Source organism: Periplaneta americana, chromosome 7 (genome assembly GCF_040183065.1).
Source record: "Periplaneta americana isolate PAMFEO1 chromosome 7, P.americana_PAMFEO1_priV1, whole genome shotgun sequence".
NCBI classification, from domain to species: domain Eukaryota; kingdom Metazoa; phylum Arthropoda; class Insecta; order Blattodea; family Blattidae; genus Periplaneta; species Periplaneta americana.
Window position 1 is genome coordinate 137,584,080 of NC_091123.1, and position 24,333 is coordinate 137,608,412.

General features: G+C 35.0%; 1 protein-coding gene across 9 annotated transcripts in view; it reads right to left on the reverse strand.

Moving 5' to 3' along the window:
• fus (epithelial splicing regulatory protein fusilli) overlaps positions 1-24,333 on the reverse strand; it is a 544,142-nt gene that overhangs the window by 103,051 nt on the left and 416,758 nt on the right. The window contains exon 1 of one of the 9 annotated variants that reach the window (XM_069831357.1): positions 14,733-14,989. The exons of the other annotated variants lie outside the window; for them this stretch is intronic. The gene's annotated coding sequence lies outside the window, so the exon portion shown is untranslated. Of the gene's footprint in view, positions 1-14,732; positions 14,990-24,333 lie in introns of those variants that run through there. 9 annotated transcript variants of the gene reach the window in all.

Here is a 24,333-nt window from a genome sequence, read left to right on the forward strand (position 1 = left end):
CCTCGAATTTTCCGGATTTGAAGAAAGTTTGTGTTATTTGTGGGCTAAAGAATATGGAGTTGGCCTACCAAGTAGAAAAAAAAGAACACTTCCGACATATTCTTCTGTTTTAATTTAATAGAGGAGCAAAGGCAACGGAGACGGCTCGAAAAATTTGTGCTGTGTACGGGGAGAATGTCATCGGAGAAAGCGATGCAAGAAAATGGTTCTGTCGTTTCAATACATAACAACCCATACAAAAGTTAATGTCCATCCACAGAATATGATGTCATGCGTCTGGTGGGATAAAGAAGACTGCGCGTACTACGAACTGCTTCCAGGAATGTAACCATAACTGTTGACATTGCTGCCAACAACTCAGACGCCTTGCTGCCGCAATTGAAGAATAACGACCGGGATGACTGCAGCAAGTGCTACTGCAACACGATAATATAGACTGCGCTCCGCTAACACGATGAAATCAGTTATCCAGGAGCTTGGTCGGGAGGTGTTTCCATTCGACATGGCTCAATCTCCCGATTTTGTCCCTCAGATTTCCACCTTTCCCGGTTCTGTATCCAACAAGCTTCAAGGGAACTCCTTTGGTAACAAAGATTCTTTACAAACTTGGCTTCAAGACTTCTGTAACTACGAACCAGCAGATTTTTTTTTTATCAGAAGCGGAATCGAAAAACGTTAGCAGAGAGACATAGATAATGTACGAAAATATATTATTGATTAATTTCCGTCTTATATCCATCTCATAAAAAGAAAAAAACTTTTATCACAGAGAAAAAACGCTACGAATTTCTGCATCGACCCAATAGAATTCTGTATTATTTTTATGAAATTTTAAAGTATTAAGCACAGTCTAGTATATACAGTCACGAAGCTTGAGTTTAGGAGGGTACTAGGAACAATAGACTGTGCAGGTACTATTTCGCATTGCCTGTAATGAGGCGATAGTAGCGATCCTAGTGGTTAGCAATTATCTATGGATGCATATTTACTACGTATTGAGCTTCGTGACTGTATATACTAGATTGTGGTATAAGCCATGTAGAAGAAGAAGAAGAGGAAGAAATATAAGGAGGCCAAGGAAGAGATGGATATATGAAGTTTTAACAGGCTATGAGCCTACTACGTAAAGGATGATGATAGCAATATCGTGTTGCGAATGACATTTTCGTTTATAATTTTTTTAGTTATCATTAAAAATAAATACATAAACACAAAATAAATAAATACTTTATGTGAAGCAATGTTGTTGAAAATCTTTCGTTTCCTGGATTTAACACAAAAACATTCTTTATAGTCCCGAACATAATAACCGACTTCACATATAAACTACGAGTATAATGTTTAAATAGATATGTCACTAATTTTACAGTAACTTGCATAACACAGCTAATAATTGAAGGGTTCAGAACGGTATTGGGCCAAGCGCCATATACTGTATTAAAAACGGAGAAAACAAGAGTTAAAAATTAAGTGATTACCATAATGTAATGAAACATATAGCAAGTAATATAAAGTATGTACATTAAAGCTAAATAATATGACAATCTTCATTAAACTAAGGTATTCACTTAATTTTAACCTTTGTTTTCTCCTTTTTTAATAAATGGCGTTTGGCCCACTATGGCTCTGAACCCTTCAATTGTAGCCTGCATTGTAAGCCTAATTATTTTCGTATTATTTCTCCATTTTGAAAAGTAATTTCATAAATAGGCGTAATATAAATATTACAAGTGATTACAATTACAAATTCATTGAGCCCGATGTTTGGTAAAATGTATTTTATTACTGGGTTGACATATACAAACAAAAAATACATTTAAATGCATTTCGAGATATTTAGAAATGATAGCGTCAATTCGTATTCTGCATATATAAGCTCTCCCTGCCAATTCTAAGAACAAGCGTTTGTTTTTGCCCTTTTTGTCTTTCAAGAATAAATTGAAAGTTTATTTATAATATGTTTACTATTTTAAGTTAAATCTAAATGTGCATCTTTTGGTAATGAATGAACAATAAGTTGTGTTGGACCCGGGTTCAAATTTCGATTGGGACAAGTTATCTGTTGAGGTTTTTTCCAGGGTTTTCCCCTCAACCCATTAAGAGTAGCCTAAATTCTGGGTAACTTTCGGCACTGGACCTTGGACTCATTTCGCTGGCATTATCACCATCATATCATTCAGACGCTAGATAACCATAGCAGTTGATAAAGCGCCGTAAAATAACCAATTAAAAATAAAGTAAGATGTGTTGCATGAATGTCATATAAATCAGATGATAAAATATCCCCTTTCTTAAACTTGCAGTGCCTTTTTCATGTCTAGTTTATTTTTTTACATGCATATCGTATCTTCCTCATATTTTAATTGTCATTTTTGTCTGACTATTGTCTCTTTTCTAAATTACAGTGTCGTTTTATGATTTAATTGCATGTTTTTGCCTGTCTATTGTATCTTTTTCTGAATTACGATGCCCTTTGTGTGGTTTAATAACCTTGTTTACATGTATATTATGCCTTTTCTAAATTATGGTACCATCTTCATGTTTTAATTACCTTTCTGCCTACCCATTATAACTTCCGACTTTCCACTACTTGACCTCTATATGCCCGATTAGGGGTTGAAATCAGGGAGAAAACAGACAAATAAATTTCATAATCGTATCATCAAATTGTACTTCGATTAGAGGACTTTGGATTTTCTTTCTCTCCTTAGGAGTCATTCACCGACGGGGTATCTCGATGAGCTAAAGTTTTCCTTTCTTTCATATAAAAAAAAAAACACCGAGCGAGTTGACGCAGACGGTAGCGTTTGTGATTCGTATCCGATAGGTCCCGGGGTTCAAACCCCGTGGCCAATCTATTGGGGTTTTTCATGGTTTCCCTCAATCACAAAGGCAAATACCGGATTGGAAAAATATATACATGATTCATCACCACCTCAGACACCAATATCATAAACATTAATCAAAATCTGAAGTCAGTTACATGAACACAAGCCATCTACAACACACAACAGAAAGAGGAACTCACCAATAGTAACAATGGCCTATTGGTACCTATACCCACAGATCCCAAACACGCAATATGACCATAGATGTTAAAGCGTGCATAAAGAAACTCAACAAAACATACATATTTTCCTATTTATCGGTCGTATTCCAGAATCAAATATTACTGCGTTTAAGAGAAGGGGGATGAAACCAAGGATGAGAGTGCTTTGTCCATATTTAATATAGCATATTTTTTTTCCTCCCTTTGCGAAGGCAAAGTATGGAAAATTTAGTAAACATTGGTAAAAATGTATGGATTTGTAGAGAGATACATATATACATACATACTTTAACTTTTAGCCTACATATATTATATCAATTTAAAAAAAAACTATGAATTAAATTTAATAAACGAAATGTTAAATCGCAAGGATTAGCAAACCATTGAAGACGTGGGAAAAATAACTAAAAATCTACCATTTATAACAGCCATACATATTAATCCAAATTCTTTAGTATATTTGGGCTATCCTCGTACCGTTACTTACAAATATTGACCCGGATTATAAAGTAAATTAAATGAATAAATGAATAAGAGGGAGCAGATAGAGTAGTAGACTTACTTACTTATGCCTTTCAAGGAACCCGGAGGTTCATTGCCGCCCTCACATAAGCCCACCATTGGTCCCTATCCTGAGCCAGATTAATCCAGTCTCTACAATCATATCCCACCTCCCTCGAATTCATTTTTAATATTAACCTCTCATCTATTTCTCGGCCTTTCCAAAGGTCTTTTTCCCTCCGGCCTCCCAACTAATACTCTATATGCATTTCTGGATTCGTTCATACGTGCTACATACCCTATCTATCTCAAACATCTGGATTTAATGTTTCTAATTATGTCAGGTGAAGGATACAATGCGACAAGTTTCTGCGTTGTGTAACTTTCTCCATTCTCCTGTAACTTCATCCCACTTAGCCCCAAATATTTTCCTAAGCATCTTATTCTCAAATACCCTTAACCTCTGTTCCTCTCTCAAAGTGAGAGTCCAAGTTTCACAACCATCAGCTTTTTTGGCAGCAGACTAGATGACAAAAGTTTCTCAACCGAATAATAACAGGCATTTCCCATATATATCCTGCGTTTAATTTCCTCCCGAGTGTAATTTATATTTGTTACTGTTGCTCCAAGATATTTGAATTTTTCCACCTCTTCGAAGGATAAATTTCCAATTTTTATGTTTCCATTTCGTACAATATTCTGGTCACGAGACATAATCATATACTTTGTCTTTTCGGGGTTTACTTCCAAACCAATCGCTTTAGTTGCTGCAAGTAAAATTTCCGTGTTTTCCCTAATCGTTTGCGGATTTTCTCCTAACATATTCACGTCATCCGCATAGACAAGAAGCTGATGTAACCCGTTCAATTCCAAACCCTCTCTATTATCCTGGACTTTCCTAATGGCATATTCTAAAGCGAAGTTAAAAAGTAAAGGTGATTGTGCATCTCCCTGCTTTAGCCCGCAGCAAATTATTATTAAATCAGTTAAAATCGTCTGTCTTTGATTAGTCTCGCATGACGTCGGTAAACAAGCCTATGACGTCGTGAACGGTTAGGCTCGGTAAACAAACCTATGACGTCATAACATAAAGCTGGAAGTTCGCATTCAAAATTGAACGCGGGGTATATTGGAATTATTAATGGAAAAAATTAAAGAATTTAGTCGGTCGGAAATTACAATGACGTCATTCGACTTCACTCGCCATGGAAATGCTTACGTCATATACTAAAAAACTCAATAGCCTAATATGAACGAATCCATCCATTCCTATACACATGGGGAGTGAGCATATACAATACACATATTAACCTACTTTAAAGATTTCATTATAATCCATAGGGAGGAGGTTGCAATATATTTTTAAAAAGTGTTATTCAGTTGTGCTTTGACATGGACGCAAACAGATGTGTGCGTGATACGTACGTAACTACAGAAAGTTAATACAGGGTTAGCATTAGCTATCCGCACACAGAAGGATAAATAACAATAGTTAATTGTTAATTGTGAATGTAGCAGTGTTAAGAGTTTTTCTTTAATAAAACTTCGCATGAAGAAGTAGTACATGAATTTGTAAGGAAAGATAGGCTACGCCATATTTTGCAGTTAACGACAGCATTACTGTTATTAGGAATGCAAATAAGGAGTAAGTCTGATCAAAGTTCTAAAACCAAGTACAGCCATCGACAGAATTCTCATGTTATAAATACGCAATAATTTGCTGTGTTGTTATGCAGAAGGATGGCTTGTGGATGTTGTAAGTAATACAGTAACGTCAAGAAGATGTGAATTAAAGTCATGGTCCATTTATATGATGCCTGAAAATAGCTACTGATCCTTTCCCTGTTTGCTTTTAAAATAATGTGTTTAATCTGTAACTACAGTCAGTGTATTGTTATTAATATATCTTTGTTACATATTGCTTTAAAAAGAATGTGTTTAACTTGTAATTTTAAGTCATTTTTTCTACTATTCCTTTACTGTTTACATTTGTTTTTAAATATTTTGTATAGCCCCTACTATCAAGAATTTCGTTATTCGTAGTTGTAAGTCATTACTTGTGTTAATATTTTAATTATTGTAATTGTTCCTCAATCATGTATGTAACTTGTAAACGTAAATCATTGCTTATAATATCTATTTATTACTCTTAACTGTTTCATTGTTCATGAATTAAGTATTAATTTGAAAGTGAAAGACAAAATTGGCTTTATTAATATACTACTGATTATCTTTTTACGGTCGTGTATTTACTCTGAAACGGTTAGACATTCTCGTATATCTTTTGAATTGATTATTCCTCAAACATCTCATTAATCTTTAACAGGAGCCATTCTTTCACTAATGTGCATGCTTCTACATAATTCATGTGAATTGTAACTGTCACCACTTATTATATATTATCACTTTACTATTGCTTATTGGTTATAAAATCTGTATTTTGATGCCAACTATAAACCTAATATACCTCAGGGTGAAATAGGGTTTATTAAATTGGATAAAAAAAAAAGTAATAGAGTTGTACAGTACTGGCAAAAAAAACCAGACCGACCCTTGTAGCTGATTTCAGAGCCTTGTTCACTCTATAGCACGATAGACTAGTAACTAAGACTTTCGTGGTTCGAATCCTGCCTGGGAAGGAAACTTTTTTCTTTGTTCCTTATTCAAATTTATTCCCAATACTTTTCGATAGCTACAGTAGTAAAATTCATGTTCTGGGAATAACAAGTTAATTAAGTAGCAAAATATCGCTGCAATCGAAAAGTATTGGGAATAAATTTGAATAAGGAACAAAAAAAAAAAGTTTCCTTCCCAGGCAGAATTCGAACCACGAAAGTCTTAGTTACCACTCTATCGTGCTCTGAAGTGAACAAGGCTCTGAAATCAGCTACAAGGGTCGGTCTGGTTTTTTTGCCACTACTGTACTTGTAGCTATGGTCCACAACTAATAGGTTCCAGTAACATCATTATTATTTTTATTATTTACTATATATTACGGCTTTACGGTAGACAAGGAACCAAGCAAAAATCAACCAGTTGCAAGCAGGCCGCGTAATTTCTCGACGTGTGCAATTCTTTCTTTACTTTATCATCATAGGAAGTAAAAGAGAAAGTAATGTTAATGCTACAAAAATAGTTTTGGAGATTTTAATGGAAATACATGTTTTCAGCACTCCTGATAACCAAAAAGCGGTTTTGTGCATGTCGTCTTTATCTGTGTACAGCGATTTCTCATAAACTACTGAACTGACTTTTTCATATTCTTTAGGATTTTACGAGTCAATTTATGCAAGAATTATGCAAATATAATAAACTAATATTTTTAAATAACGATTCTTTTAATAATAATAATAATTATTATTATTATTATTTATACTGGCAGAGTTAAGGTCATAGGGCCTTCTCTTACACTCTACCAAGTCACGAAATATACAAGCAGATAAAATTTAACAAAAGTTAAAGAAGAGAATACTAACATATTACTAATAATAATAATAATAATAATAATAATAATAATAATAATAATAATAATAATAATAATAATAATAATATCATAATAAAATCGACACTAAAAACATGAAAATAATACCATAATAGAAAAAAAGAAAGTGAAATACATTGGAATATAGTAAAAGCAACTCATTTAGTATAAATAGTTACTATGGAAAACGTAAGGAAGAATATAACAAAATGGAATGTAATAAAATAATAATAATAATAATAATAATAATAATAATAAGAAGAAGAAGAAGAAGAAGAAAATAAATACGAATATTAAATAAAATTCACAATAAAAAGGCTATGATAATAAATTCATCGGCTGATAAAGAGAACAAAAAGAGGAAAGGAAGGAAAGAAGTATGTAGCCTATACTTTTACAAAACTATCGCAGAGAAAAGGGCAATTATAACTGAAAGGAATGTGAATTGAAAAAGTGCAATTTTAATTCTTTTATTCTTTCTGATGAAATTAACAACAGACTTCAATTTTCAAACAGGGTTCATTATGTTTTGTTGAACATACTGAAGAGCCACATTGTTTCAAATAAATCCGAATTACATCTATAGAGTATACAAGAGCATAATCCTTACAATCCTCATCCAAGAATATGAGATCTGGAGTCTGGACTTCAACAAAACGTGAAGAATTTAAATTGAAAAAATTTGACCCGATTCGAGCTAATATTAGCCGACAATGGAGAATCAGAACAAAATAATAAAGAAATTTTCAATTCATACAAGCATCCAGATGTAACAGCAAAAATAGAAACGGGACAATGGACAATTTAAATGGGTAGGTAGGTAGGTAGGTCATTTGATGAGAGCTCCACCAGAAAGTACAATTAGGAAAGTTACAAAAGACAACTAGGAGGACCGCTATGAGATATCATAGACTACATAGAGAAAAATTTATAAACAGACATAATGGACTGGAAAAATGTTCATTCATCCGGAGCAGTATTGTTTGTTTTGCAGCGAAAAGCCTTTACGGCTTGTAAAAAAAGCATAGTAATAATAATAATAATAATAATAATAATAATAATAATAATAATAATAGTAATAATAATAATAATAATAATAGTAATAATAATAATAATAATAATAATAATAATAATAATAATAAATTTGCATTGCATTTTTGATCCAGGGAAAATACTCGTTTTTACGAAAACACTAGTCTTTTATTCACTAATTTATAGTACTATCGTGGCTCATTATTAGACTGTGTCTCAAAGCTACATTTTCAGCTGAAGTGAACTAGATTGTTGACTAAACAGCCGAATGTGACATCAGAAGTTACGATCCGAAGCTACTTAAACTTGGAACACTGACATTGTTGGTATATGCGTTACATTTTTTTAAATACTGTAATATTTCACGCCTTTACCTTTTCCACATTCAACTTATTTCGATTGTTGATAGCCAAACGTAATTTTCCTAGATATCTTTTGAACATCTTTTACAATTCTACATTTCTTTTCTAGTGTCTCAGGAAATTATCATTCAGTTTATAAACCTGAGAATTAAGTTTCTTGAACTGTTTACTGGAAAACTGTTTACTGGAAAACTGTTTATAAACAAAGAATTCGAATTTCCGAAAAAATAACAGCTGCTAACTCGTAATTAAACTGCATTAGGACACTGCTTTCTTAATTTAGTGCTATACCGTAATTTCATGGCTTTCAGAAAAATAGTCTATGAAGAAGGCCATGATTCCAGCATACATGTTCAAAACTCTCTAGTGTGTAGTTTACAAGTTAGCTAGTTGCTAGTTACTAGCATGTAGTATAGACTTGAGCTTTGAGACATTATTATTATTATTATTATTATTTCAACGCAATAATGCACATTGACGATACACTCGAAGTCAAATAATGCGAGCTTCTTCCTAATTATTTTTTATTTTATTTTTCGTGTTACGCAAAATAAACTCTGACAAACGAAATGGCACAGTTCATACTGAAACAGAAATTACTTCTCCATAAAATTTATTATTATTATTATTATTATTATTATTATTATTATTTCAATTAAATAATACACATTTACGGTACACTCTAAGTCAAATAATGCGAGCTTCTTCCTAATTATTTTTTATTTTATTTTTCGTGTTACGTAAAATAAACTGACAAACGAAATGGCACAGTTCATACTGAAACAGAAATTACTTCTCCATAAAATTTATTATTATTATTATTATTATTATTATTATTATATTATTATTACTATTATATACAAAATTATTTCGATTCTTAGCTGTGATTTCGAGTCTCAATTCTTGTCACAGCAGGCGACGGGTTATCAAAAGATTAAAAGAATAGTCTTTCTTAAAAAAAATAGCCATCACTAATTTAAATTCCCTTGTATGCGAGAGAATCAATTTTATTAGTCGCACAAATTTCCCTTCAGATTTAGCAGTATTTTGTGGATATTTTTACATCATCATTGTCATCATCATGATCTTCATCCTTCTACGTACTAGACCTAGTGACCCGTTAATATCAGTTATCAAATAAGTATTACAGAATTATTGTAGATATCTTGAAATTGATAATACGGTTGGAAACGAATGGAAAAAACCTTACATAGCTATTAAAACAAGCTGGTTATGAGTCTTATTACTTACTTACAAATGGCTTTTAGATAACCCGCAGGTTCATTGCCGCCTTCGCATAATCCCGTCATCGGTCCCTATCCTGAGCAAGATTAATCCAGTCTCTACCATCATATCCCACCTTCCTCAAATCCATTTTAATATTATCCTTCCGTCTATGTCTCGGCTTCCCCAAAGTATTTTTCCCTCAGGTCTTCCAACTAACACTCTATATGCAACACGCTACAGTATTTAATCACAGTAGTAATTTACACCCAAGAATATATAATTTATATTTAAATATCCTAATCTTGACAATTATTCTAATAGTTCTAGTATTAAATTTAAAAAGTTATGAATAATAAAAAATTGTAAATTTTAAATTTATATATTCTTATTGTGTAGTAGACATAAAACAAATTGTAGTATATAGGCTACTTCTTAATTTAAATTCAGGAATCCGCCATTGAGCAGGAGTTCTATTCTTTCAGGGGTGAGCTAAAATTTTATCTGTGTATATTATATTTTATGTTACAAATATTATAAAAATAAATAAATAAACAATTTAATTAATTAATTATTTAATTAATATGCATTTTATGAGTTCTTCCGTTATTTCGTGGTATACACACATTGTAGAAATAGAACGAGTGCAAATGGATCATGCTAAATTAAAACAATACAATAGACCTATTTTTAATACATCGTTCAAAAAACATAGTCTAAAACTTCGTTTTCTTTAAGAGCGAAATCGTAAGTTCAATGTAGACAAACAAGGTAAATTTTTCGCCGATATATTGCGTATCTATGGGTCAGCAAAGTAAATTTTATCATATCTCTGGGTTTTTCGTTCAATTTCATTGAGGACACCCGCATCACAGATTAAATGATTTTCCTTGTCTGGCAATTATGAAACCAAAGCAGCGAATTATGAATAAATGAGAGCCCGGCCGTAAGTTTACATATCGAGACCCTGTGGTACCGGTATTTCTTCCTTCCCCCGTATCCAAACACCACCAGTTTTAATACTGTATAACTTTTTCGTAAAATAATATAAAACTTGTGAATTTTTCACCATCAATTTTATATCGCCTAGTTTCGTAAAAAGCACACTTCGAAAATCTGATTGAAAGAGAAACAGCAGTATCTTTGAGATTAAGGTAAATAAACTAGCAACTAGACTTTTGCGGCTATCTCAATGACTTAACACCTTCCTGCAGAGATTCCGAAAAGACGTTTTCTGCCGTCATTTCAACGTGTGCCAAAATTAAATGGTAACAATAATAACGTAATTAAAATGTTCAATATCTGTATCTTTTATTATATGTGTGTACATTTAAGCCTGTATATTGCATGCGTGTATATACGCAAAAGTGTACATCGGTTTGTTCAAGAGGTTGTGCTCAAACTGAAGCAGATTATAAAGACGTTAAAATATCGTTAGAACGTCTTGTCCCACTTCACTGTCTGAAGGTAGCTTAACTTTCTCAGTGATTTTTACAATAAAGTGGTAGGTATGAGAAAAGGATTGCCTTTTGTGCATTGATATTTACAGTAGACGATGAAGAGTGAGTGTCTTAAGTAATTCCTGGAACTAAGGATGTCTGTACACAACTATACAACATGTTTCGAATAGAAACCTGTTGTCTGCAAAGTAATCCTGCGTCAGTACAAGCCCGATCGGATCGTACATTATGGATGTAAGCTTAATCATATAGGGTAAAGGTTGGTAAACTATGATATGAGTAATATTGTGATAATTCTTTTTAAGACTTTATTACAATTTTTAATGAGCGAGAGGAAGTTCCGTTTTTTGCGTCAATGTATTAAGGAGTTAGGTACAGCTTGCAGCAGTAAAATTTTTGGAAATATTCAATACTTTTTCCCTCCATAAAATTGATATGTGTAAAACATTGTCGTTCTGCTATATGACAAAAAAAAACATTTTTATGATAATTTTTTTTTTTTTTTCCAAAATTCGAAACTATGCAGTGATGAAGTGTTTGCATCATAACTCATAAACTTGTTAACTTTTTCATGTTCTCTCTCTTTTATTTTAATGCTGAAACTCATGTTAACAATATCATGCTATTTCAACTACATTCCTTAATAAATATATATTTTTTATTTTGTGTTAAAAGAAAATATTGATATTTGATCATTTTTAAACGAATTTATTTTTTATCAGACAATCTATCAAAGGTAGAGAAGTGATTTTGCATCATATTGTAGATATGACATGCATAAATACACAAAAAATTTCATCACAGAATGTTGGATAGTTTTTTAGTTATGAGAGAAAAGCTTCATAAATAATTTTTTAATCATAAAACTATTTTTATCATATAGCAAAAGGACAGTGTTTTACACATACTAATTTTCATTGTTATACAAGAACAATAATGGAGAAAAAAATATTGAATATTTCCAAAATTTTACTGCTGTAAGCTTTACCTAACCCCTTAAGAGAATGTTCGTGGACAAGTTGCTGCACAAAACTGGTTCTTCTCTCGCTCAGTAAAATTGTAATAAATTCTAAAAAAGAACTATCACAATATTACTCGTATCACAGTATTAGCAACTTTTACCCTATTGACCTTACTTCCTGCCATCACGTTTGAATGGGGAGATATACAACATTTTGCAACAAGTTGCTCCAGAGTGTGTAGAAATCGTGCCACTTATCGTGCGTCAGCAGATGTGGATGCAACTCCACCAGCATACTTTACTGTCGCTGTACGAGACTTTCTAAAGCTCTCATATCCCGGACGTGCGATCGGGAGAGGAGGTCCGAGTGAATGGCCAGCCCGCTCCCCTGATTTGACGCCTCTTGATTACTTCTTTTCGAGACATATCAAAAGTCCCATTTACGAGACACCGATCTAAGTATCAGAAACACTCTTAGCCATGATATTTGCAGCATCTGATGTGGTTCTGGAAGTGTCTGGGGTATTTGGGAGAGTGCGTCAGAGTTTCCTTTGACGACGTAGTGCTTGCAATGGATGTGGTTGTCGCCAGATCCAACAACTTTTCGTTTAATACAAAATTAATTGCTAAGGCCATGTAACTTTCGCACAAATTACTATTACTTCATTTATATGTTGTCCATCACTTAGTTTCTGACATTCGCACGCTGATAATGAATGACTCAGGATTACTTTCTAGACCGTGGTGATCAACTCTGCTGCTCTTACGAAGCAGTGAGTGCACTCGCGAGCAAAAAAGAGCAACGGAACCATTGAGACAATCTGCTTTCGCATACTGCATGTGTGCAGCGACGAGATCTCTTGAACAAAGAGCACGAATCTTCACCATTGTTCTAGTTCTTGAGCGTGGGTTCCTATTGTAAAATTGTTAACCCAAATCCCCTGTTAGTTGAATCAACCCGTATACAGTACATGTATGCATTTAGTTTTAGAATAAACAACTTATTTTAATATTTTGCCCGAATAATTGTTTTTATAATTATTTCTGTTTGATCTGAAACACCAATAATTCAAGTAATAATAAAATTAATGTTTTGAATCCACTGTACCTAATTATCATTGAGACAAATGTTGGTTGAATACCCGTAATCACCAGGATGATTACAAAAAGTAAAAACAGTGAAACACCCGTGTTAATATTTTGGTAGTTATTTTATTTTGGACAGGTATTAAAAATCACTAGTATTAATGTACAAATACGGAATTAAAATTTGGAGCGAGTCTTGATGGGAGTCCACCTGTATGTAGGCAACAATTTAACAAGACTGTCCACAAATAGCATATATAGGGGCTCTTGTTTACTGGAAATGTACAGTGTGTTCTAAGCGAAACATACGATAAGAGAGCTCCAAATTTTATTTCCGTATCTGTACAACACCCTCGGATAGGGACCGATGGCGGCCTTATGTGAGGGCGGCAATGAACCTACGGGTTCTCTAAAAGCCATTTGTAAGTAAGTAGGCCTACATCACCTCAACACAACCACCTAAGGCCATGAACACGGGAGAAGAAAATTTTGAGGGTTTAACAGTCTCATTTGAAAAGACTTAGGCCTACAAGCAAACATTCTGATGGGGGCAGATAAAAAAAGTTATTGTTTTTCTTCCTCCATGTTAATAATGTCAAAAGAAGTGTTTATACAAATTTTGGCCACTCGACCACAATTACGAGGCAGTCCAGAAAGTGATTTTCCCTGGGTCCGTTTACAGAAAAAAAAGCACAATTGCATGGAAAGATTTATTAAAACACATACGGTATATAAATTGTTGCGCTATTTGTCAACATGTTCTCCACTGTAATTGAGACATTTGTCATACAATGGGATCAATTTTTGTATCCTTGTGTCGTAGAAATCAACAGCCTGGGATCGGAACCAGCGTTTGGTAGTCGTTTGCACCTCCCTGTCGACACTAAGTCTCAATTCCGGTGGGGAGTATGTTCGAAAATAGCTCGACAATTGCTATGTCTGTTCCAATACATTTTTCCAATGAAATTGTTTTCTTTTTGTTAACGCCCCCGACGAACTTATTTTTTACGGCCCTCGTAATTGCGGTCGAGTGGCTAAAATTTGTACAAGCACTTCTTTTGACATTATTAACATAGTGGAACAAAAAAAAAACAACTTTTTATCTGCCCCTATCATAATGTTTGCTTGTTAGTTCAAAAAGTCTAAGAAAAAAATTACACTTTCGACCAATTCTCTATTACGTTCTGAGGCCATAACTTGAAACCCTCTTCTTACCATTTCTTTTTGTCTTGACTGTAATATTCCTTGTATTTAGCAATGCAATCTGACAATATTACAATGCCACTACATTTAAATTTGATTTCTTATTCACTATGAAAACAGGTAGCAGTTTGAGGTTAAAATCAGTTACCTATGTAAAAGTACCGGATACTGAGGACCTTAGCAACGTGTTGTAGAAACTAAAATGGTCTAGCCTGTTCAATAAATAAAAGTTTTGCTTAACCATTTTCAAGAGGCAATATTTTAAATGTGTTACGTACTTCTGAATTCAATCAAAATTGAATTAATGTAAATTAAATTAAATTAATTACATGAAAACAACGAAATAGCTCTACTAACTGGAACAGAAACTTACCTAATACAGATTAATCCAATTCCGTTCCAAAATTATCACTTGGACACAAGCACAGATCACACAATTCAATAATACTTAGACCACATTATGTTTCGAACTTAATTTGCACTACATACAAAAATATCCAACAACAAGATCACAGAAAATGAGAAACAATACGCACTGAGAGCGAACGACTAGAAATTGATGCAGAAGAAACTCATCTTGTTTCAACACAAGACAAAAAGATGTGATAGTATCCAGTACAGACTGGTGCCTCAGAGATATCAGGCGGTCGAAAGGACCCAGCGGATTAGGGGAGGGGGAACTGATAGCAGAGGGGTGGGGAAGTGTCTTCTTGTAAAAGAAAATGTACGAGGAGAAGTCATTACTGATAACAAGTGGCGGATTACGGCTACTGTTCTTGTTTACGTCACAGACGTTAAGTAATGTAGCACCTGCTATTACTCTTCCACATTACTGATTAAAGACTGAGCAGTCATTCTCTCTCTGTACGCTATGGTCGTGGGTGTAAATCTCGTTCAGTTCATTTATCTTTGTTATCAACATGCTAATTTCGGTTGTCTTATGTTAGGCATAGAGCTCCAACAAAACCACCATTTGTCCGCATTAAATAAATTAGGTTACAAAAATAACTACACACGTATTTAGTGACATAAAATGGAGGAAGGAAAAATGAAGAAATGAATTAAAGTAACAGTTTTATGTCTATCGGGGTCCCTTCAAAGGAGGGCAGTCCTCGCACGCAGGCCGCTCGGGGGGCCCATTGTACTACCCGGTATGGAATGGTGTGCATGCCCGGCCTCACGTGCTACAGATCCCCCTGCGTGCCGCCTCCGAACTCCCCTATAGCCTACATGATACTTTTGTGCGAGATCGTGCGTATTTGCTTGTTTTCCGCACAGAACCAATACGCGGTAAGTGTGAAATACCACATTCAGTATTCCCAACGTAACACACGTAACAATTTCCCTCTTCTTACCGCTTAAGCGCGACATTCATTTTACTGCTTTAGGCTTTTAACATATTATTTTTAGAGACGTTTAACATAGTAATAATTATAAATGGAAACTTACCACTGCAATTTCACCTAAATTGCACTGTTAATTATTCTTTTAAATATTTGCAAAAATTAAGTAAAGTCTACTACTCCACGAAACTTATTGCATTCCTGATACAAGTAACATTAAGGAAGCCGTGAAAAAATCAACAAGATTCCAGATGCCGATGTTATTACTGCAATATGTTATATAAATAATATTGTTAAAATATTAAAATGAAAAATAAATCATTACATAACCTTACCGTTTCTTTTAAGTTCGCATTTATAGACTGGGGGGAAAAAAAGACAGACGTATATCACGGCCTGCTGGAGTATAGTAAACACAGAAAACATTTTATAGCAACAATGTTGAAGAAAGATATTTTGGTTTTCCGAAGTTGCCGTCATTAAACAGAAACCAAGATGGAGATTTCATTGCAACTAATTAGAAATTCGTCTTTCAGGTATGTAATAAACGATCTTCGCACAAAATAATGTACGATACACGAGCGGTATGTTTGTTTTCATGTTCTCGGAAATTAAAAAAGCTCAACTACGTTTCGCTTTTTCAATCTTTTCCTCGAACATGAAAACGTCAACATACCGCTCTTGTAACGTATATTACTATTACCTTTCCAAATACAGTCAACTTCGGTTATAGTGAATCTCTGCGGTCCAGCATATTTCGTTCACTATATCCGAGGTTCACTAAAACCGAAGTGTTTATTTTTATACTTTACAATATTAATGTCCACTTGGGACAGACCACGTTCAATATCAGTAATAATGTTCGGTTTATCTTCCAACTCAAACACTACGCTTCGACATGCTGATGTTCACAGCTCGAAACTTGAACCTAATCTGACCATGTAGGCAGTAGGCACTGACCGATTTCGCACCTCTTCCCGGTAGAGGTATGCTACTGTGTACTCGGCCTTGGAATTTCCCCGGGTTAACTTTTACAAAGATGTGGGAGGAAGGATTGAGGACCATTATACTGTAATCCTTCTTGTATTTACCCTTTGGTCATCACTCTGCTCCCTTTTACTAAAGAAAACGCTTCCTCTTCCTATTCTTCGAATAACCTCTTTTAAAGAAGTCAGAACTAATCCTTCCTTTATCCCTCACTGCATACACTATTCTCTTTAAACATGTTTCAAGCTGTCCAGAAAGCTGAACAAATCCTTTGACTTTCAACGCACATAACGAGTAGATGATTTGAGATTTTGTTCTAAACATATTCTTGGAAGTTTATAGGAGAAATGTTCACTATAACCGAAGTGAATGTTCACTATAAACGGAAATATTAATGTACTTTATAATGTATGCAGGTCAGGACCAACGATTTAGGTTCACTATAGCCGAATGTTCTCTATAACCGGGTTCACTATACCCAGAGTTGACTGTAGGTTTCACCGCGGTCCCTCAACCCCGGTCCCACGAGTTACCATGAGCCCAGTGGGGGGCGCACGGTGTAAAGCGCTACCACCAACAACGAATGACCACATATCCACGAGATCCAAGTTCGACGTCGGGTCACAGTCGACTCTACATCGGAGCAAGCCCGAAACCTAGGAAAGAAACGGAGATGATGATGAAAGAGAGAAAGTGTAATTATATGATGGCGAAATGAATCGGAGATCCAATGGCGAAATGAATCGGAGATCCAATGCCGAAAGTTACCCAACAATTCTGATTCGACTGGTTGAGAGGAAAACCTAAAAATAACTCTCAATCAGATAACCTGCCTCAACCAGGATTCGAACCCGGCCCCTCACAGTCAGACGTGCTAACCGATACTCCATAGCGGTGAATAAGTTACGGTCTTACGGCTGTAAAAATCATCTCCCTTCAACCCTTCCGGTGGCTGAATGGTCAGCCCGTCACACGCTCTGGGTTCGTGTCCCGGTTAGTCGAACATTTAATTTGAAAAATCTATAGTGACACTTGTCGCATTTGGGGTTCTATTCGGGATTCTCCCGTTTTCCCATGTTAGGCATCTAAAATAAATCATTATTATTATTATTATTATTATTATTATTATTATTATTACATCATTCTGTGAACATTCTCCATTCCGTCATCATTCCATAGCATTCCCAGAACGCCGGCTGGCAACACACGGAAGGGGCTGGCCTAGGGACGAGTGGAGTTGTCTGCTCGAAACCTGGATACGCATCGACCCTAGTGTAGTAAAATCTCCACGACTTAAGGTACGGTCACACGTCGCTACTTTTGCAGCGATGTAGTACAAAAAACTGCGCAACTCTCGTACTGCGACGTGTGAAGAACGGTGCAACCCGAAAAGTAGCTGCTGCCGAACCTGCTGCTCGCTACTTTTTCATGCTGCGCGCAGCTTAGAAGTAGCGACGTGTGAACAGGGTTCTCAGGGTTGCAGCCGCAGCATTTTTGATATCGGTTTTGTTGAAACTTTTGCTGCGGTTGCGACCAGTGTTGCCACCCAAATGTACCAATGATACCTTTTATTGTTTGGATATATTTTAATGTTACATGTGATGAAAATAAATTATTTGTAACAGTTATTAAATGCACAACACAGTCTGAGCATATTTGCTGACGATATAATTCACTTCTTTAATTTTCTGTAGCGTAGTTTCAAACAGGAGGGTTGCCAACATTGATTACGTGAATATGCTGTTGGTTATCATTTAAGCATATAGGCGTTTTTAAAAGCTTTATAGTAAAAATAATGCCAATTTCTGAATACTAGTTAGGACAGAAAAGCAAATAATAGATAAGTAAGCTTTCGCGTGAGTTTATTAATAATGCGAACATAACCACAAAATGTATATTGAGAAGTCAACACGGAGATGAAAACCTGCAGCATGACTGCGGCTGCAAAAGTAGCGCCTTGTGTGTGAACAGACTCGCAACCTCCAGTTGCAACTTTTGCTGCACTCGGGTTGCGCAGCACGAAAAGTAGCATGCAGCGCGCTACTTTTGGCTTACGTGTGAACACGACATGCAACTTTTGCGGCTGCAGTACAAAAGTTGCGCAGCAAAAGTAGCGACGTGTGACCATACCTTTACTCGGGCTCATGAAAAACTAGCATGTCGGGAAAAATCCGTTCCTCTGCTAATCCTATACGTATAGGAAAGGCTTGGAGCTTCGAGACCATAAGTTCTCGTCTGGGGATGCGCGTTCGCATATCTTTTGCTTGTTCTTCTCTCCCTCATATCGTCATTGTCATTACTCATTACGTCATTAGTCATCTGAAGCACCGATCTGAGTCATGCTGAGTGTCCTGCTAAATGTGAACATCTGGTGCTTGTAAAAAATGTGAACGTATTCGGTTGAACTGTACTCGTCTGTTAAGAGCAAGGTGCTTCTAAACGTTATCAAATCACATTTCATGTTCTTTACGCTCTTCTGATAAGCTTTCCCAGACTGAAGTGTATTTTAACATCTTTGTACGTTATAATATGAGGTCGTGAACTAAGTAATGAATATAACGCTCTGCCAATGAATAGCAGCATTGTTACATAAACCAATCAGCCTGATGTTTGTTTCTTACAGCGAAACTTGATGCTGGCAAGTGTGAAAATTTAAAACACATTCATTATGAAGACGGAGTTAATTAAACAAAACTGTACAGCAAGATGAAAGGTTTATTTCTAAGCACTGCGAGACGATATTCGCACTGGAATTTAAAGTTTATATACGATCTAATTTTAAATATTCTTCTTCTTTCTTTATCCGTTTTACCTCCCCTGTACCGGCTGTACCGACTACAGTGACAAACGTTTTTTTTTTTTTTTCAATGTCAAAGAAAGGTTAAAATTAAAAATACCCTTAAAAGAAAATGTCACATTCTTAACTGGACGCGGAAAAATAAATTCGTATTTCAACTGGTTCAGAATAAAAGACAGTCCAATATGCAAATGCGGAGTTGAACAAACGGTGTATCACTTGCTATTCGTACGTCTCTTTCCATATTCCTTATTCCGGAACAAGATGTGAAGAAGCCATGGGAAGTGCACTTACATTAAAAGCCTATTAGTGAACTACTACACAAAGGAATTTATAGACTGTGAAATTTATAAATCTACACAGACTTTAGAAAAAATAAAAATAAAAAATGAAAGATTAGACAAATGTATACACAGTGTAACTTAATACATTTACTTACTTACAAACGGCTTTTAACCCCTTCAGGCCTGGTGTGCATTATAGTGTACATTGTTTCTTTTTTTATTTTTTGGAATGTCTTCGATACTTTTAAATATTTTGAAAAATTCAGTGTGATATAAATGGAGAATATTATTTTTGAAACATTTCTATACCTGAATTAAAAATAAAATTTAAAATTTTGGCGCCCCAGGGGTCAAAATTGTCCCCAAATTTTTATTTTCTGTGAAGAATTGATTTGGGAATTTTGGATCCTCAGAATGATTATGTGACCAGTTTTTTCTTTTTTAAATATAAATTTAGATCTGAAGGGGTTAAGGAACCCGGAGGTTCATTACCGCCCTCACATAAGCCCGCCATCTATCCCTATCCTGAGAAAGATTAATCCAGTCCCTACCGTCATATCCCACCTCCCTCAAATCTATTATAATATTATCCTCCCATCTATGCCTTGGCCTCCCCAAAGGTCTTTTCCCCTCATGTCGTCCAACTAACACTCTATACATTCCTAGATTCACCTGTACATTCCCTCCCCATCTCAAAGGTCTGGATTTAATGTTCCTAATTATGTTAGGTGGAGAATACATGCGTGCAGTTCTGCGTTTTATAACTTTCTCCATTCTCCACTAACTTCATCCCTTTTAGCTCCAAATATTTTCCTAATCACCTTATTCTCGAACACCCTTAACCTCTGTTAATCTCTCAAAGTAAGAGTCCACAGAACAACCGGTAATGTAACTGTTTTATAAATTCTAACCTTCAGATTTTTCGAGAACAGACTGGATAATAAAAACTTCTTAACCGAATAATAATAGGCACATCCCATATTTATTCTGCGTTTAATTTCCTCCGTAGTCTCATTTATAGGCTATTTATTGCTGTTGCTCCACCTTTTCAAAGGATAAATTTCCAGTTTTTATATTTCCATTTCGTACTATGTTCTGGCCACGAGACATGATCATATACTTCGTCTTTTCGGGGTTTAGCTACTTCCAAACCTATCTTCTTTCTTGTTTCAAGTAAAATTCCCTTGTTTTCCCTAACCTTTTTTGGACTTGCTCCCAACATATTCACGTCATCCGCATAAACAAGCAGCTGATGTAACCCGTTCAATTCCAAATCCACCTCCTCCTTAGTTCTTTTTCCAGAGCCCGCAGAAGATGCTCCTTTTTCTATTAAAAAGTTTCCTTTGCCATTGTTATCCTCCTTTTGCCTTCCTGGCAGCAGCTCATGTCAGTACAGTCCAAGTATTTAAACCTGTCCACTTGCTCTACTGCCTTTTTTAGAATTCGCAAGTTTACAGTCTTTACTTTTCTTCATATGACCATGGTCTTCTCTCGTTTGCATTTATTTCATCGCATAGTGCTCACAGCTGTCATTTAGCTCCAGTGGCTATCAGCCACCGCGTGGCTCAGTCGGTTAAGGCGTTTGCCTGCCGGTCTGAAGTTGCGTTCGGACGCTGGTTCGATCCCCGCTTGGGCTGATTACCTGGTTGGGCTTTTTCCGAGGCTTTCCCCAAACGTAATGTGAATGCAAGGTAATCTATGACGAATCCTCGACCTCATCTCGCCAAATATCATCTCGCTATTACAAATCTCATCGACGCTAAATAACCTAGTAGTTGATACAGCGTCGTTAAATAACCAACTAAAATAAAAAAACCTCTTTGTATCATCTACTCGTGTGCCATACCATCAGCAAATCTTTTACACTTTATTCTTCTTTCTCCTACTGTCACTCCTCCCATGTTTGTTTAATATTATTAAAATTAAAATATAGTACATTATGCAACGAGCCTATAATGGTAGTAATTAAGACGCGAGTATGTTTGTTTATGAAACGAGCGCAAGCGAGTTTCATAATTTTCATACGAGCGTCTTAATTACCATTATAGGCAAGTTTCATACGACTTTTTATGCTCGACCATATTTCTAACTTGAAATTATTCATAAGTATTCATGTTATGGTTATCTAAGTGAAGAGCGGAACTGACCTTCTAAATTGTGATATGTGCGCAGACGCGAAAGTATTGATTTTTTCCGAGGAACGAATGTCATTGTCCTTATAATATAATCTAGAGAATAACATGAACATTAATATTGATATAACCTGGAAATTGATTTAGAATTGAAAAACGAGATGACAAATTGAATTTATTTGAATATTATTTACAATTAAAGCTAATTATTATAGTAACAGAACATAGCCTTTTGCGACAGTATTGGATTTCCAGCCTCCGTGACGTTTCGCTAATAGTCTTTCGATTGCATATCTGAGAATAATCGATACTTGCGGTTTTATGATGGTACAATGGTGATTTCTCATTGGCTGAACAACTGAACTATAATGAATAGGTGTACTTTAATGAGGTGTATTAAAGGGCTACTACCAGGTGTATAGTTACTACATTTCGGCATGGTCGAGCATAAAATGCAATTTGAAACTGATTTTTCTATTTCAAAACTGTCTTAATTCGACGAGTCTATTGTCAAAACTGTCCCTTTCCATCCGTTTGCTAAAAAACTGTTCTTTTCCAAAATATAATTTCAAATAACTCTAACTTTTAGGAGAATATTTATGAAACGTCTGAAAACAACTCATTTCTTTGTAATTTTAGACCAAGAGAAAATACGTTCTTTAAACACTTATTTTTCTCGTGTTACAAGAGTTTGGCTTGGGTTGGATCCCCCTTTGGTCTCATTGAATGGTTTCTTCAGAGATTTTCCCCAGCCGTGGGACTGAAGCTGGATGGTCTATAGCGAGTCCTCGGCATCAACCCCTTTGATTTGATTACGCCCCTTTGATTTGATTACTCCCCTTTGATTTGATTACCTGGTTGGGTTTTTCCGAGGTTTTCCCGAACCAAAAGGCAAATGCCGGGTAATCTTTTGGCGATTCCTCGGACCTCATCTCATCTCACTACATCTCGCCAAAATATTGTAAAAAATTGCACAAAATTGTATAAAATTACTAAATTGTAAAACTGTAAAAATTTGTAAAAACTGTAATTGTAATATTGTAAAATTTTGACTTGTTCCACATCTTAAAGCTTCATTGCTCAAGTAAGATCTATGGAATAAAATAAATGAATGAAAAATGAATGAATGAATGAATAAATGAATGAATGAATGAATGAATGAATGAATTAATTAATTAATTAATTGGTGTTTTTGGTGGGAAGTCATCTATGATGGATAAGGACAGTTTTGCAAATCACTTGCTCATTTATATTATTTAGGGCAGAGCCTCAGTGCCATGAAAGGAGAAGATTTCTGCAAACACATATAAACTAAAATTCAATGTCCGGGATAGGGGGACAGGAAACCTGAAGAACAAGAATACGACAAAGAAACTGAATTTGATATTATCTCGATTCCCGCATGCTAGATGGCCAGGCGGAACCTCGTGGAACCTGCAGAAAGTGTTACTGTATGTGGGTCAAGTAAAATGCTTGCTGCACTGAAGGCTCTCATTCGCCGCCACTGCTGGTGGCAACGATACGCGGTTCTAAAGTGCAGTGGAGGGGCAGTTCTTGAATCTTGACCCCCGTGACCCCTATCTATAACGTTATCTACCCGATTCCACTTTAGCTATTACATTTCTCAAGCTGTAAAACGCATTTAATCTCAAGAATATTATTATATTAAATGAAATAATTATATTATGAAGTCTCTAAATCACGACTAATGAAGTCACGACACATTTTAACACCGATACGAAGCATCACATCTGGACCGTCACGAGACTGGTTACTATGATAATAATTAACATCGAAGATAATTATTGTAGCAATAATAATAATAATAATAATAATAATAATAATAATAATAATAATAATAATAATAATAAAGCATAAATACTTCACATTTATCTTTAGAAATAGAAACTAAATACCAGATGAGTAAAAAGTAGGGAATACTGCGCGTAGTTTTCATATTTTTAATTTTATAAAGAAAGTTTATAGGCTATACAAAAGTTATAGGGAGTAAATAAAAAAAAGAGAGTACTTTGAATATGTTTTTAAAAAAAATTACGATTTTCATTTATAAAGGAGTGTGCCAAGGGGTATCTTTTTTTTTTTTTTTTTTTTTTAATTGTACTAATGTTGTCCTGGCACCGTCTAGAACAGGCATGTCAAAAACGAGGCACTGAATGTGCAGTATATGTGCACGGGATCGTCTGTCTGTGCAGATTGCGTCATTCACACGCTGCTCTTATCAGTTCTTAGCTGGAGGGGTGTACAAGAATCTATTCTGCGCTTCTGGTGTTGGATTAAAAATTAAAGATAAATTACTGGAAGTATATCAACATGATACAGTGACATAACATGGAAAATTTGCCATTATATTTTTCCAGAAAATGTTTCCGTCTTTGCAAATAGTTTCTTTCTTGCTCCCTTACAACCTCAA